General features: G+C 37.9%; 1 long non-coding RNA gene across 8 annotated transcripts in view; it reads right to left on the bottom strand.

Annotated features, from left to right (window-relative positions):
• The window catches only part of LOC147374048 (uncharacterized), a 364526-nt gene that overhangs the window by 188142 nt on the left and 162127 nt on the right, over window positions 1-14257 (bottom strand). Inside the window, exon 3 of one of the 8 annotated variants that reach the window (XR_015162379.1) lies at window positions 11405-11424. The exons of the other annotated variants lie outside the window; for them this stretch is intronic. This is a non-coding gene — a long non-coding RNA (uncharacterized LOC147374048). Of the gene's footprint in view, window positions 1-11404; window positions 11425-14257 lie in introns of those variants that run through there. 8 annotated transcript variants of the gene reach the window in all.

Below are 14257 nucleotides of genomic sequence, written 5' to 3'. Positions count from 1 at the left end.
ATTTTCTGGTGGAGTCTTTAGGGTTTTCTATGTAGAGGATCATGTCATCTGCAAATAGTGAGAGTTTTACTTCTTCTTTTCCAATTTGGATTCCTTTTATTTCTTTTTCTGCTCTGATTGCTGTGGCCAAAACTTCCAAAACTATGTTGAATAGTAATGGTGAAAGTGGGCACCCTTGTCTTGTTCCTGACTTTAGAGGAAATGCTTTCAATTTTTCACCATTGAGGATAATGTTTGCTGTGGGTTTGTCATATATAGCTTTTATTATGTTGAGGTATGTTCCTTCTATTCCTGCTTTCTGGAGAGTTCTTATCATAAATGGATGTTGAATTTTGTCAAAGGCTTTCTCTGCATCTATTGAGATAATCATATGGTTTTTGTTTTTCAATTTGTTAATGTGGTGTATAACATTGATTGATTTGCGGATATTGAAGAATACTTGCATCCCTGGGATAAAGCCCACTTGGTCATGGTGTATGATCTTTTTAATGTATTGTTGGATTCTGATTGCTAGAATTTTGTTAAGGATTTTTGCATCTATGTTCATCAGTGATATTGGCCTGTAGTTTTCTTTTTTTGTGGGATCTTTGTCAGGTTTTGGTATTAGGGTGATGGTGGCCTCATAGAATGAGTTTGGAAGTTTACCTTCCTCTGCAGTTTTCTGGAAGAGTTTGAGCAGGATAGGTGTTAGCTCTTCTCTAAATTTTTGGTAGAATTCAGCTGTGAAGCCGTCTGGACCTGGGCTTTTGTTTGCTGGAAGATTTTTGATTACAGTTTCAATTTCTGTGCTTGTGATGGGTCTGTTAAGATTTTCTATTTCTTCCTGGTCCAGTTTTGGAAAGTTGTACTTTTCTAAGAATTTGCAGATGACATGATCCTTTACATAGAAAACCCTAAAGACTCCACCAGAAAATTACTAGAACTAATCAATGATTATAGTAAAGTTGCAGGATATAAAATCAACACACAGAAATCCCTTGCATTCCTATACACTAATAATGAGAAAACTGAAAGAGAAATTAAGGAAACAATTCCATTCACCATTGCAACGGTAAGAATAAAATACTTAGGAATATATCTACCTAAAGAAACTAAAGACCTATATATAGAAAACTATAAAACACTGGTGAAAGAAATCAAAGAGGACACTAATAGATGGAGAAATATACCATGTTCATGGATTGGAAGAATCAATATAGTGAAAATGAGTATACTACCCAAAGCAATTTATAGATTCAACGCAATCCCTATCAAGCTACCAACAGTATTCTTCACAGAGCTAGAACAAATAATTTCACCATTTGTATGGAAATACAAAAAACTTTGAATAGCCAAAGTGATCTTGAGAAAGAAGAATGGAACTGGAGGAATCAACCTACCTGACTTCAGGCTCTACTACAAAGCCACAGTTATCAAGACAGTATGGTACTGGCACAAAGACAGAAATATTGATCAATGGAATAAAATAGAAAGCCCAGAGATAAATCCACGCACATATGGACACCTTATGTTTGACAAAGGAGGCAAGAATATACAATGGATTAAAGACAATCTCTTTAACAAGTGGTGCTGGGAAATCTGGTCAACCACTTGTAAAAGAATGAAACTAGACCACTTTCTAACACCATACACAAAAATAAACTCAAAATGGATTAAAGATCTAAACGTAAGACCAGAAACTATAAAACTCCTAGAGGAGAACATAGGCAAAACACTCTCCGACATACATCACAGCAAGATCCTCTATGACCCACCTCCCAGAATATTGGAAATAAAAGCAAAAATAAACAAATGGGACATAATTAACCTTAAAAGCTTCTGCACATCAAAGGAAACTATTAGCAAGGTGAAAAGACAGCCTTCAGAACGGGAGAAAATAATAGCAAATGAAGCAACCGACAAACAACTAATCTCAAAAATATACAAACAACTCCTACAGCTCAACACCAGAAAAATAAATGACCCAATCAAAAAACGGGCCAAAGAACTAAATAGACATTTCTCCAAAGAAGACATACAGATGGCTAACAAACACATGAAAAGATGCTCAACATCACTCATTATCAGAGAAATGCAAATCAAAACCACTATGAGGTACCATTTCACACCAGTCAGAATGGCTGCGATCCAAAAGTCTACAAATAATAAATGCTGGAGAGGATGTGGAGAAAAGGGAACCCTCTTACACTGTTGGTGGGAATGCAAACTAGTACAGCCACTATGGAGAACACTATGGAGAACACTGTGGAGATTCCTTAAAAAACTGGAAATAGAACTGCCTTATGATCCAGCAATCCCACTGCTGGGCATACACACTGAGGAAACCAGAAGGGAAAGAGACACGTGTACCCCAATGTTCATTGCAGCACTGTTTATAATAGCCAGGACATGGAAGCAACCTAGATGTCCATCAGCAGATGAATGGATAAGAAAGCTGTGGTACATATACACAATGGAGTATTACTCAGCCATTAAAAAGAATACATTTGAATCAGTTCTAATGAGGTGGATGAAACTGGAGCCTATTATACAGAGTGAAGTAAGCCAGAAGGAAAAACATAAATACAGTATACTAATGCATATATATGGAATTTAGAAAGATGGTAACAATAACCCGGTGTACAAGACAGCAAAAGAGACACTGATGTATAGAACAGTCTTATGGACTCTGTGGGAGAGGGAGAGGGTGGGAAGATTTGGGAGAATGGCATTGAAACATATAAAATATCATGTAAGAAACGAGTTGCCAGTCCAGGTTCGATGCACGATACTGGATGCTTGGGGCTAGTGCACTGGGACGACCCAGAGGGATGGTATGGGGAGGGAGGAGGGAGGAGGGTTCAGGATGGGGAACACATGTATACCTGTGGCGGATTCATTTTGATATTTGGCAAAACTAATACAATTATGTAAAGTTTAAAAATAAAATAAAATTAGAAAAAAAAAAACATGATGGAATAGACACATAAAATACTGAATAAACTGGAATAAGAAAAGTAACCTGTGTATATAAAATAAAATGGACAAATTCTAGAAATAGAATGGTTTAAAATATAAGTTCTAGAATACTGGGAGATAGGATAAATTCTCTAGTTTCTGATTTTTACTCTTTCAACAATCAATCTGAGACCCCATTAACTGTCATCATATACCAGAGAGAAGAAAAAGGTAAGTAAGAATTTATTTGTAATTGTAAGGTAACAAGAATTTTTGTTTGAATTCCTTCGAAGTATTCTCCAATACCAGACATTTCTGTGGAATTGTCTTAAAATGAATTTTTTACCCCAGTATCTTTAACCCAAAAATACCTTTTAAGTATCCAGGTTGGGTTTGCCAAATTCACTTCCCTTTAAAAATCAGATGTCTATGTGTGCGCGCACACACACCACACCACACACACATTTGAGGGAAAAAGATGAACATCATAGGGTAAATGAATAGAGAGAAACCAAAAATTGGGATTGAAAGCCAAAAAAAAAAAAAAAAAAATTATGGCTTATCAGAAGGAAAGTTACCATTACTATAAGTTTTATTATAATAATGATAATAACTAAAAGGTATTTTAGCTATAGGGTTTATAGAATAATTCAAAACCAAAACAGGCCTAAATAGTTGAATTACCTATAATAAAAAGCATTATCAGTGTTCACTGTAGCTTGTTATTAAAAACAATTCTAGACTTATGTTTTTATGACTATGAAGAAGTAGCAAAAACAGTAAGTAGTATTCTGTTGGGTTGGCCCCAACTAATTTTCTCAATTGGTATATCTAAGAACTATTTATTTATTCAGCTACTTACTGCTATGAATATTTGAATAAAATAGCTCCAAATATTTATAGAGATTAGCAGTCTAGATTTGTTTTGTATCTTTGTATGCATATACTCAGTCGCTCAGTGGTGTCCAATTCTGTGGCCCCATGGACTGTAGTTGGCCAGTCTCCTCCGTCCCTGGAATTTTCCATGGAATAATACTGGAGTGAGTTGCTATTTTCTACTCCAGGGGATCTTTCTGACACAGAGACTGAACCCGCATCTCACATCTCCTGCTTTTTTTCATATCTTATTCTCTAGCAAATATAGTAAAATATTAATGAAATATTAGAATATTAGTTGGCATAAAGAAATGTAATTGGTATTAACTAAGGACCTGATATTCTTTTTTAGGATACTTAAAGGCTTTTAAAAATTATATTAGTTTAGGGTCTACAGCATTATAATTCAACATCCAGATACACTACAAAGTGATCATCACACAAGTCCAGAAGCTATCCATCACCATGCAACTGACCCCACACCTCACCCATTGTACCCGGACTGGATATTTTGATTGTTACCTAGCTTAAATATTCAGTCTCTTTTTTGGTGGTTTGGTGTATGTTTGCTCAGTAACAAATTGGTATTCTGGCATGCAGGCAAGTGCTATCCAATAAGTGTGTCCATCTTCTACAGTTGAAACAAAAAGGGCCTGGGCTTCCTTCCTTATCCAAAAGAAAATTTAAGTAACGTGTGTTCCTTTGCATGCTTTTTGATATAGTTATAACGTATTTTCAGGATTAATGAAATTAATGTAATGCTTATTTTTAAAGGATTGTTTTTCATTTTTTACACTTTTCTTAAGTTCTGCTATGAAGTATAATATTTTTGGAAAGAGAATCAGAACTAAAAGTTTAAGGTGCAATCATGACCAAACTATTTTCTAGTGTGAAAAGAACACTGGACACAAGAGAAAAATATTCAGGTGAGAAAGTCTTGATTTTGTTTTATCAACACATGTAACTTTCTAGGGAGAGTGAAAGTGAAGTGAAAGTGAAGCTGCTCAGTCGTGTCTGACTCTCTGCGACCCCATGGACTGTAGCCTACCAGGCTCCTCTGTCCATGGGATTTTCCAGGCAATAGTACTGGAGTAGGCCTTAGTAAAGCACAAGGAAAATCCAAGAGGCAAAGATACTGAAGCCCACGGTCCTGGGACACCCCCATCGCATGCATGTAGGCCACCTCATCTCCTCTTCCTTCCTCCAGACCTTATATATAATGGGATGCTGCAAAAAGAGATTTTGAAAAGCAAGCTGTTGAAGAGGAATTCCAAGCCATTTCCTGTGTGGTATGTGGGATAAGTCCTATCCTTTACCAAATCTTCATCAGGAAATTCCACATGGCTTACTCAATATCATATTGGCTTCTCTTGTGGTATCACAGAGTGGGATGTGGTAGTCACTGATGTTCAGGTTTTATGTGCAAAGGGAAATCTTGATTTTTATTAAAATAAAATGGTTATAAATGACCAATGAATATAAAACAGATGCAAATATGTCTGAGGATTGCCTTGCATTTAATTGAGTATTATGGACATTTACTAAGGTATTCAAATGTACACAGACCAAATGTTTTTAAAAGACTAAAGCAATGTGACAAGTTTTAATAATTCATATCACGTTTGTAAGAAGCTCAATTATATGCACAGAAATGGCAGAAAATTCATTTCAATGTCTGGGCAATGTCAAGATAATCCACCAGAACTGGCTATATACTTAACATTTGATTTATCAATTTTAAGTCTTCCTATTTTTAAACCAATTTTTGAGACAAATGAATTGCATTTGAAAATGAAACTCCACAGAGTTTCCCAGACTTCCAGAATTTGAAAAAAACTTTTCTAGGTGATAGGGACAGTGTGAAATAGTAGGGGGTATACTGCCTCCCTTTCTCTTTGATCTGCAGAAATCAAAGACTCTAGTGGTTAAAAGCATGGTTTCTGAAGATAAATCCTTTGGTGTAAGTCTCACTTTTGTCTTTTAATAAATATGATCTTTGGCAGCTGTCTCAACTTCTCAGTGCTTTAGTTTCCCCATCTATAAAATGGGGGCGGGGGAAACGGTACTTACAGGGGTGTTGTAAGGCTTCAGTGAATTAACACACATCAAGTACTTAGATGAAAGTGAAAGAGGAGAGTGAAAAAGTTGGCTTAAAGCTCAACATTCAGAAAATTAAGATCATGGCATCTGGTCCCATCACTTCAGGGCAAATAGATGGGAAACAATGGAAACAGTGACAGACTTTATTTTCTTGGGCTCCAAAATCACTGCAGATGGAGACTGCAGCCATGAAATTAAGACACTTGCTCCTTTGGAAGAAAAGTTATGACCAACGTAGACAGCATATTAAAAAGCAGACATTACTTTGCCAACAAAGGTCCATCTAGTCAAAGTTATGGTTTTTCCAGTAGTCATGTATGGATGTGAGAGTTGGATTATAAAGAAAGCTGAGTACTGAAGAATTGATGCTTTTGAACTGTGGTATTGGAGAAGACTCTTGAGAGTCCCTTGGACTGCAAGGAGATCCAACCAGTCCAACCTAAAGTAAATCAGTCCTAACATTTATTGGAAGGACTGATGCTGAAGCTGAAACTCCAATACTTTAGCCACCTGATTTGAAGAACTGACTTATTTGAAAAGATCCTGATGCTGGGAAAGATTGAAGGCAGGAGGAGAAGGGGATGACAGAGGATGAGAGGGTTGGATGGCATCACTGACTCAATGGACATGTATTTGAGTAGACTCCGGGAGTTGGTGATGGACAGAGAGACCTGGTGTGCTGCAGTCCATGGGGTCGCAAACAGTTGGACACAACTGAGTGACTGAACTGAAGCACTTAGAATAGAGCATGGCACATTTTAAGTATTCTATATACATTATTACTTGATTAAACATCCATACTCACTAGCTTCAAGATCTACATGGACACTTCTACCCCTTGTCCCTGATCTAAGACTCCACCTTATAGGGTGAACACTTGGTGTCACTCAATATAAAGAAAGCGGCTATAGGGACTGATATCACAAAAGGTAGAAGTTTACCCTGTGTATTTTCAGAGAACTCATCAGTCTAAATCTTACGTAATTTACATTTAAACCATCCTTTAGAGATCAAATATCCAATTTTAAAAAGCAAGCAAAGGAAATTTCAATGTATTTCACAAAGCTACTGCAGAATCAACTCACTCTACTAAGGAATTAGTGTCATAAGTATAGAATGTGATTATTGGAGTATCACTTTGATTTAACCTACATGATATGTTCACAAATCACATATTCCTTGTTCTATTAGACATAAGCTGTAGTTCAAGTAAAATGTCTTCTTTGGGGTGAGCATGTGATCCAATACTGACTAAAGAAATAAATCCAAAATTGGGTATTTGATACAACACTTTTTAAACAGGGCTCTCTTTGGGACGTTGCAGCCAGAGCTATCCAAAGAAGGCAATGGCATCCCACTCCAGTACTTTTGCCTGGAAAATCCCATGGATGGAGGAGCCTGGTAGGCTGTAGTCCATGGGGTCGCTAAGAGTCAGACACAACTGAGCGACTTCCCTTTCACTTTTCACTTTCATGCATTGGAGAAGGAAATGGCAACCCACTCCAGTGTTCTTGCCTGGAGAATCCCAGGGACAGGGGAGCCTGGTGGGCTTCCGTCTATGGGGTCACACAGAGTCGGACACGACTGAAGCGACTTAGCAGCAGCAGCAGCAGCCAGAGCTATCAAGGAATTTCCTCAACCATCCCCTACTTACCTACCTATGTTCTAACTGTAGGCTTGATCACATCCAATTTATCTTGATTCATGGACCTAACATCCAAGGTTTCTATGCAATATTTTTCTTATAGCATTGGATTTTACTTTTACCACCAGACACATCCATAACAGAGTAACATTTCCAGTTTGGCCCAGCCACTTCATTCTTTCTGGAGCTGTTAGTAATTGCCCTCTGCTCTTCCCCAGTAACATATTGGACCCCTTCCGACCTGGGGGGCTCACCTTCCAGTGTCATATCTTTTTGCCTTTTCTTATCATTCATGGGGTTCTTACGGCAAGAATACTGTAGTGGTTTGCCATTCCCTCCCCCAGCAGACCTTGTTTTGTCAAAACTCTCCACTATGACCCATCTATCTTGGGTGGCCCTGTATGGCATGGCTCATAGCTTCACTAAATTATGCAAGCTCCTCTGCCACAACAAGGTTGTGATCCATAAAGGGGCTCAAAAATGTAGCAAGTGATAAAGATCCTCGGAAGATTGCACCTTCATCTTTCCCTGCTTCTTATATGCTCCCACATCACCGTAATGACAGACCTTAACTGCTCACAGCCCCACTGAGAACTGGAACCCTGCCACATCATTGTAGCTATTTCTTCTATGCCCAGAATAAGGCTCATGCACAGTAAACTCCTCCCCTGGATGGGGACCGGGCTCTGGGTATACATAGCCCACAAAGATATGGCTACCAGCTGCTGACTGGCAGGGTCAGGCTGCAAATCATCTGGCTGCTGAATGCTTGGGGGTCCCAGAACTCATGCTGACTCACCAATGGGCAGAGCCTGATTCTAGGATTATTAGCTGTGGGGCTGGAGTTCCCCAATCTAGTATTGGCTTGCTGGCAGATAGAACAAATTCCTGACACATTTGGTTGCCAGTTGCATGGTGTTTCAAAGCTAGTTTCAACCCACTGGTGAGTGGGGCTAGATCCTGGGGTGGCTGCCTGAGGAGTCCATGCTCTCTCAGAGTTGGTATTAGCTTGCTGGTAGATAGAGCCAGGGATCAGTGAGTCCAGGGGGGCTTGTGCTTACTTACTGGTAGGTGGAGCCAGGTCTCAAGGTCTCTGGCTGCTGGGTTCTAGGTCTCTTGAAGCTGGTGTTGGCCCACTAGTTGGTGGGGCTGGATCCTGCAGCTGCTTAACTGAGGCACCCAAAGTGTTGCACAGCTGGTGCTTGCCTGATGGTGGGCAGAGTTGGGGCTGGTAATACCTGTCTGGAGTATTTTCTGGGTCCTGTCAAAGCAGTCTGTGGCACTATGGTGGTCCTGGGGTTGGTGTCTGCCCACTGGTGAGCGGAGTCATGTCCCACTAATGCATGAAGCCAGGACTTGGGAATCATGCATGATCCCAAGGTTTCTGAATGTAGGCCCTGTTGGCGGAGGGGTGGGGGTCCCAAAACTGAGAGATACAATCTTTATACAAATGCCCTCACTACATATAGAAGAGCATAGAAAAATGAAAATCAGATTTTGGAGAGTGAATAGATAATGGAAGGCTTCTTAATGGCTATAAACTTAACAACTGGAGGTAGGGAAGAGCTCTCTAGGTAGTAGCATATACAAATAAGTGAAAAGCTAAGACTACACGGACCATTCAGAAAATGGCAGGAACACAGATGTATGTGGCTCAAGTATTAGCTGCTTATGAGAAAGTTATCAGAAACTTAATGGAAAGGTAGTCTCGTCTGGAAATATAAACGTATGTTAAGAAATAGCTTAAAATGGTGATGAATAATATGAGGATCTTAAAATTAATATGTAGCTGGCAATAGTAATAGCAGAAGAGTGCTATTACAAATCTGGTGTTTTAAGTCAGGTCTAGGAGTAAGATGCATAATGGGGCTGGAGTGTGTATGTTTAGTGGGCGTGGGCTTGAGATAGAGATGTACAGTCCTGTAGTAGTACACACATGAAGCAGGCAAAGATCTGAATTTGAGTGACAGCTGTGACTGCAGAAAGGAAAAGGAGAATCCAGGAGACATTTCAAAATATTTTCTTCAAATGGTAGGTCTTGACTATTGATCAAATAGACACAATGAAGGAGGAAAAGATGTCAAAAATAGCTTCAAGATTTTTAGCCCTAGAAACTGATGTAATGTCCAAAAAATACAGAAGAGTCTGATCACCAAAAGAAGGAAAAGCAATTTAGTGAAGAAGATGATGGACTCAATTTTGGACATGCTGAGTAGGAGGTGATGGCAGCACTGATACATGTAAGTGGTGTTCATATGATAAGAATCAGTCACACCTTGACCTAAGAGAGTGATCTCTGCAGAAAAAACTTGAAAAACTTAACTGATAATATGTGATATTTTTTTAAAAGTCTATGAAGGAGGAATGGCAACAAATTTTAGTAACATTTTCTCCATTCAAACTGCAGCTTTAAAACTATTAATGCAATATTCAATCCAAAGCACTAGTGTGGATTTTTAATAGCAATTCCCATGTGCAGAGTTTTGATGAATAAACAATCCATTTAATACACATTATACTGTGATGCACTGATTTTATGTTGCATTGATGCTAAAGAAACTATACCCAGAGACAGAAAATAGATCTCTGAAGTATACTGGGAGTCTTATGGCAAAATATACACTGAAATCTCGTCCTACCACCTGAAATTCAGAGATTACCTATGCAGAAAGTAAAGCACTGTATATATTTTTACCAAATTCAGAGAAAGGAAAATATGTGATAAAGTCATCACAATAATTGGCCTAGACCTTATAAAATAATAACATCAAGGTCGCTAAATGCTAGAAAAGAATCTATATCCTTTTATTAAATGCAATACAGATTTCTCTATTACACAACTATGTTTTTAAAAGATATTCATTTGATACATATACATTATGTATATGTATGATGCATTAATTTAATGCATATATGTATATTAAATTACCATGAATCTAAACTGTACAAATTAATATTTCAGACTTCATCTGCACCATTAACTCTGCCTCATATATATGTGTAAATTAGAGAATATTCTGTCATCCTTTATTTTAAAAAAAGCTCCCAAGGATTATTTTAGATTATTACAAATTCAACTCAGTTGTCTACAGTCTTATGACAACTGACATATATTCTCATAATCCACATCTCCTCTAAGATCATGACAGATGTAATCAGTCAGGCTATTGTCAGTGCTTCTTAGTCTGGCAGTTGATACTCTGTGCAGTCCATAGCATACTCTACCGTTAAACCAGAGTTACAACTCAAATCAAGAGACATATGCAGTAATTGTTAACAGAATCATCAACATCCGAGGATTTGGGTGTTTCAGGACATTAGTTTCCATGGGCAATATGCCTTATTTTACAGTATGATCATGATTATGGTTAAGCAGACCTTTTCTTACTGAGATTGTCTAATGTTTCATTTTTCAAAAACAAGCAAGTGGTAATATGAAAAAACTAACCTGGGAATTAATCACTTGGTTAAAAGTTATGTTTTCTCTACTTACAAGTTTTTTGACTTTAGAGAATTTAAAAGTCTCAGAGCCTATAATTGCTTTACTGTAAAATGAGACAATAATGTTTAATCCAGACAAACACACAAAGTTGCTGAGGAAATCAAGTTGAGAAAGTTTATATATGAAAATACTTAGAACACTATGTAATTTATATGTGTGAGGCACTGACACATTACCTTGTTCATAGATATAAACAGTAGTGACTGTTTCTTTTATTATGCAGATGGAAGAGAGAAGAAGCCGTCACTAGAGGAGGACAGTCCCAAAGCTGTTAGGTTTTATGTATCCCACTCCACAAGCCATGGTCTGTTGTCTCTCAGGAAATCCACTCATCAAGGTCTCCCATATCATCACTGATAATCATCTTTGGGAATAGGTGAGAATATACTAGATTAAATTTTGAATGTGTGTGTATATTTGCTGTTTTCTGTATATTTCATTTTTATTTGGATTGGGGTATTATCACTTTTTAAGTGCCTTTTATTCTTCTTTTGAAGTAATAAAATGAATAATTTAGAGCTATATGTTTAATAGTTTTATAAAGGAAAACATAGATAAAAATAAATGGCATATTATCAATAGTTGAGAATTATTTTATCACACTGTATTAAATATCATTACAGTAAATGCTTCTATAATAGAAATAAAATGCTTTCCTAGAACAATGTTTTGACCATCTACTTTTTTTAAGCCCTAACATACATTGTATAATAAATTAAAGCTCAATCTTTGAGCTACCAGAAATTCCTCCAAACTCAAAGAACCTGAAGAGTGATCAGAAAATAACTGAAATAAATATTCTCAACCTCAGTTATGTTGTTTTGGTTTAAGTTCTCATCTTCTAATGACTGGGAGCTAACTGAGGGCAACATTATCTATCTTATGTATCACTGTATTGCTCAGGGTTCTAGCATAATGCCTTCTGTGTGTAATGTGTTACAAGTAGAAGAGGGCTCAATATTTATTGATTAAATAGTGTGAAATTTTGTTTTGTTTTTGTGAGTTTTTTTTTTTTTTTTTGATGTATGCAACTGAAGACACAGCTCATTATTGATCAGGTAAACAAGGAAGTTATCTGTTTCTCTACAAAATCACATCAAGGCCACAGTGAGGTGATGTGTGGTGTGGGACAGGAAAGAACACTGGTTGAGGTCTAAAAACCTGGGTCTTCATGCCCTTTTCCAACTTCTACAGATCCTCAGTTAAGTCACTTAGCTTCCCGTAGACCTCATTTCATATTCTGTAAAGTGAAGTTAATACCTGCCTTGTCTGTCCCCTGGGGCTGTTGTGTGAAAGATGTAAGAGACATCATATATAGTACAGGACCTTGTAACCTAAAAGTACAGTGACAACTAGATAAGAGTATAAATTTTCATCTGGTCCCAGAATGAGAACAAATGTGACTTGTCACAATCAGAGATCTATTATTAGGCAGACTACTTTATGACTGACTGGGAACACCTTTTCCTCTCCCTCTCTCTTTTTTTTAGTCAGTAGAGATTATACAAGTTCTCTCACTGTACCCTAAGACACTGTAGCATCCAGAAGCTTGATTTATAATTCTATGTAGGAATGGTCTACATATAACTTAGTATGGCAATTGGAGTCCAGGATACATACATTTCTGGTATTCACCCTATTTGTATTCATATCCTTTGAAGTATAGGAAGAAGAGTGCAAACAAGTTAAAATAAATTGTAACTCTGGACAAAATATTTGTCTACAGTGTACTGCTAGAATGTCAGGGGAAAAGAGGAGTCAGAGAGCTGTTTTTGTTAACTTCATTATATAGCACCCATCATTCTATGTTCTCTATACATTCTGGTCTCTACTCAAGTGACGCCATGGACTGTAGCCTGCCAAGCTCCTCTGTCCATGGAATACTGGAGTGGGCAGCCTATCCCTTCTCCAGCAGATTTTCCCAGCCCAGGAATTGAATGGGGGTCTCCTGTATTGCAGGCAGATTCTTTGCCTACTGAGCTACCAGGGAAGCCCACTCAAGCGTCTAGGAAGCAGCAAATTACAATGCTTTCTACAGTAAATATGATTCTGTAGAGCTATAGTGAACTATCTCCTTGTTCATGTGACAGCTCTCAGAATTTCTTATGGAAGTGTATGTTTTTCACATGTGTTCACTGTCTATCAGATACAAACACTGTACTAAACTTGAGAAGAAAGATATAACATGGCACACACCTTAAACAGCATAACCAGCCAGGCTATGATACTGAGAAATAATGTGGTTTAGTCACTCAGTCATGTCCAACTCTTTGTCACCCCATGGGCTATAGCCTGCCAGGTTCCTCTATCCATGGGATTCTCCAGGCAAGAATACTGGAGTAGGTTGCCATTTCCTTCTCAAGGGGATCTTCCCAACCCAGGGATGGAACCTGCATCTCATCTCCTGCATTACAGGCAGATTCTTTACTGCTTGAGCCATCAGGGAAGCACCTGTGAAATAATAATCAGGGCTAATATGCATTGAGCATCTGTCAAGCTAAGTACTGTTATAAGCTCTTGATATGCATGAACTTTTTCAATATTTGTAATAATCTCATAAAGTAGATACTATTATTATTCTCACTTATTATCCTCACTACAGATGAGAAAAACAAAGGGCAGATGCATACCTCACCAAGTATCACATCATAGAATGGGCTAAAAGGATTTAAACCCACTCTGGGAATAGAGCACACACTCAACTTCAGAGCGCCAGTTACCCCTCTCAGTGTACAACTGCATCCTCAAGCGAATCCAGCCACCATCTACAATTCATCATCATGACTCTCATGGAGTATAAGAAACATATCAATCAAGAGAAAGGGAAGTAACTTTTGAGTGCCTATTGAGAGCATAGATAGAACAATCCTTAATATTTGATCTCATTTTTCCTATTTTACAAATCAAGGAGCAGAGATTCAGAGAAACCTAGGTCAATCTAACAATGAGGCCCTTTGTACTACAACATGGTATCTCTCAAAACCCTTGAGTAGCGATAAAAATTATGTAAAGAGAACTCTAATGACAAAATTTCAGTCACCCACACCAAAAGGACCGGTCATATTGTTCAAATTGCACTTCTACACCAAAGGTAAAAGCATGTTTTAGAAATGAGTCAAGTAGGCATGCGGAGAAGGCAATGGCAGCCCACTCCAGTACTCTTGCCTGGAGAATCCCATGGATGGAGGAGCCTGGTG

This window comes from Bos grunniens, chromosome 4, assembly GCF_055505025.1.
Source record: "Bos grunniens cultivar Pamir isolate PY7600 chromosome 4, Bosgru_T2T1.0, whole genome shotgun sequence".
NCBI classification, from domain to species: Eukaryota; Metazoa; Chordata; class Mammalia; order Artiodactyla; family Bovidae; genus Bos; species Bos grunniens.
The sequence above is the reverse complement of the archived record's forward strand: the minus strand, read 5'-3'. Positions and strand labels throughout refer to the sequence as shown.